Here is a 2,921-nt window from a genome sequence, read left to right on the forward strand (position 1 = left end):
AAAGTGCCTTTCTTTACTTTTATTTTTAAAAAATTTGTTTTCTTTTTGCAAGAAAAGTGTATTGATTGGAAAGTAAATTTTACTTGTTTTCTGTAAATAACTGGAGAAACCAGAAAGGGAATGACAGAATGGTCTAAGGTCCAACCAGTAACCGGTGGATTTAATTTATTGCTTAACTGAATTACCACAGAGCTGATGTGAATAGTGCAACTTTGATAAGAAAGTGACTCTGGCTAGGATTGGGGGATATGCCTGCCACCCTGTGATTTAATACTCTTCAATTTAAAAATATATTGAGGGCGTTTGGATGGCTCAGTCAGTTAAGCATCTGACTCTTGATTTTGGCTCAGGTTATGATCTCACAGTTTGTGGGTTCGAGCCCCACATGGGGCCCTGTGCTGACAGTGGGGAGGCTGCTTGGGATTCTCTCTCCCTCTGTCTCTGCCCCTCCCTCGCTTGCACGTGCATTCTCTCCCTCTCTATCTCTCAAATAAATATTTTGAAAATAATAAAATACTAATAATAAGAAAATTAAAACATGTTGATATGCTTTTGAACGGCTTTGAATTGCATGCCTGGGCCTGAAAAGGACAATGCATGCAGTGGAACCTTGCATACATGCAAGAAAATGTAAATGACTCTGGATTACCATCCCAGGTGTTGCTAACGTGCCTTTGTCGTTGATGAAAGCCTCATGTGTACTTCAGTGAACGAATTCCTTGTTCTGCCTTTTTGGCTTAAGCACAATAGTATTGTTGCTGGAGTAGTGTGGGCGGAGCACCCAATTTCCAGGTCTAGGCCACCTTGCTACCACTAAACAGGCTATGTGACCTTTTGCAAGTCCTTTAAACTCTAGCCATCAATTTCCTGTTAAATAATCAAATAGAAATTCTCTCCCTAGGCCTGTGTATTTCAGTTGGTGATTTTTGGTCTGAGACCATCATGGTATCTATTCCAATGAAAGGAGAAAAATAGAAAATAGGACATTTCCAGAGGTTTAGGCATCTCAGGATTCCACAAAATGCCAGCCATAGCCTGCTAAATGCAAATTTTACTGGACAAAGTAAATCTGTAATCTTTTCGGTGTTCTGAGTTTATAGCTAAGAGATATCCATAATTCACAACACCATATGCCTGCCACTGTCTTGTCCACCTCCATTCCTCTGATTTATGCTCTGATCTCAAGAAGCACTGAGACACGTAAAGTGGACAGACATATCCTGTTTATGTGGCTGTGATCAGTGAATGGAGAGACCCTTAGATCATTGTATTCTATTCGTTAACTTTTTACCTGGTCCTGATTAAATAAAAAAACGACAGTGCACCCTAAAAACCTTTAGGTAGTGAAGTAGTAATATGAAAAATAACCTTTACGAGTTCTGTTAAATTATGCCTCACCTGGATAAACTTCAAAATACAGTCTGAGTTAAAAAAAAAAATACAGTCTGAGTTTTTCCTTGCAAATTTCAGATCCTGGAGAAAATAAACCCTGTAATTATGTTATCTGAAATCAAAACTCTCTATGGCAAAGATACCTCTGAAAAATAATTTGTTTTCCAACATTTCTGATAAGATGATTTTGAACTTTTAAAAGTAACTACCCCCCCTTCTTGTCCTACTGTCCTTCCTTCAAAGCTGCTTATTGTTTAGAAATGAAAGATATCACATCTAATGCTTTGACTGTTTTTCAGTAGCATATTTGATGTACTTGTCATGTGACATTCCTGAATTTAAAATAACTGTTATATTATTTTATATTATATTGCTTTATGTGGTTCAAAACTGTATGATGCATTGAAATATATACTCCTTATATTGTGAAACTCACCATATAATACAGATGAAAATAATTATATAATGACTTATAATCTATCCTTATGTATTTCAATATGATGGTGTCTGTAAAACAAAACTGAAACAAATGTAATCATATATTTCTGTTGAGACTGTGAATGTACTAATTTTTTTCTTAAGCTTTGTCTGGAATTAGTATCATATGCCATTGTACAGCTGGTCTGGGGTGTTAAGTGTTTAGAGTACAATTCAAACCCTTTAAAAGTCAACCCTCAGCTTTGCTTCATGTGACTCCTGATAACTTCTTGAGTGTTATTTGCATCATGAGGCTTGCTTTTGTGTTTGATTATTCATTTTAAACAATTTAAACAGTTTCATGTGGAAACCACAGCAATCTAGAGCCAGCGTGTTGTGTGATCTGTGTCTTATGTAAAGCCATATTGAAGCAAAGACTATATAATAGTAAAAGGTTCCATATTTTCAAGGCTATCACTACCTCCACTTTTTCTCTTTCCCTAGAAAATACCCAAGCAAAACTCTTCAACATGAGGTGGGAAATTCAAAGTGATTGTTACAGTAGTTGCTGGGGGTTGTTTGGGCTTGATTTTTTTATAGGAAAATATACCTTCTAATTCACCACTTTGTAGTTTTATGCTAGGTTTTCTCAATAACCATTTTTACATTTTATAAAAACTGGCTGGCAAATGAAGACTGAAAAGAATATTTAGTAAGTCCCCAGATGAAAAACCAACAAAACCATAGAGTGCGGATTTTTTCCTAACAATGAGTCACCTCAAGATGGTTACCCTAAGCCATGGTAATGATATTTTTCACAATTTTATTTTCCTAATGCCCCTAGAAATAAATGTTGTCCTTATTTGATTTTAGCCATCAAATATATTATGGTATGGGAAAAGTCAGCCATATATCAGAAATAGTCTTCTTTTTATTTAAAAACATTTCTTGATGTACTTATTGTAATGACTACTTTTTTGTCTTTTTAGCCTTAAAGAATTATAGAGGACTATAGGCTGACTGGTCTTGCGTTTTTAATTCTGTAAATCTTTGGTTATTGCACATTGTACTTCCTGTTTTCATGGATTTATTCATTTGCCTCCTTTTATTTT

This window comes from Felis catus, chromosome A1 (assembly GCF_018350175.1).
Source record: "Felis catus isolate Fca126 chromosome A1, F.catus_Fca126_mat1.0, whole genome shotgun sequence".
NCBI lineage: Eukaryota > Metazoa > Chordata > Mammalia > Carnivora > Felidae > Felis > Felis catus.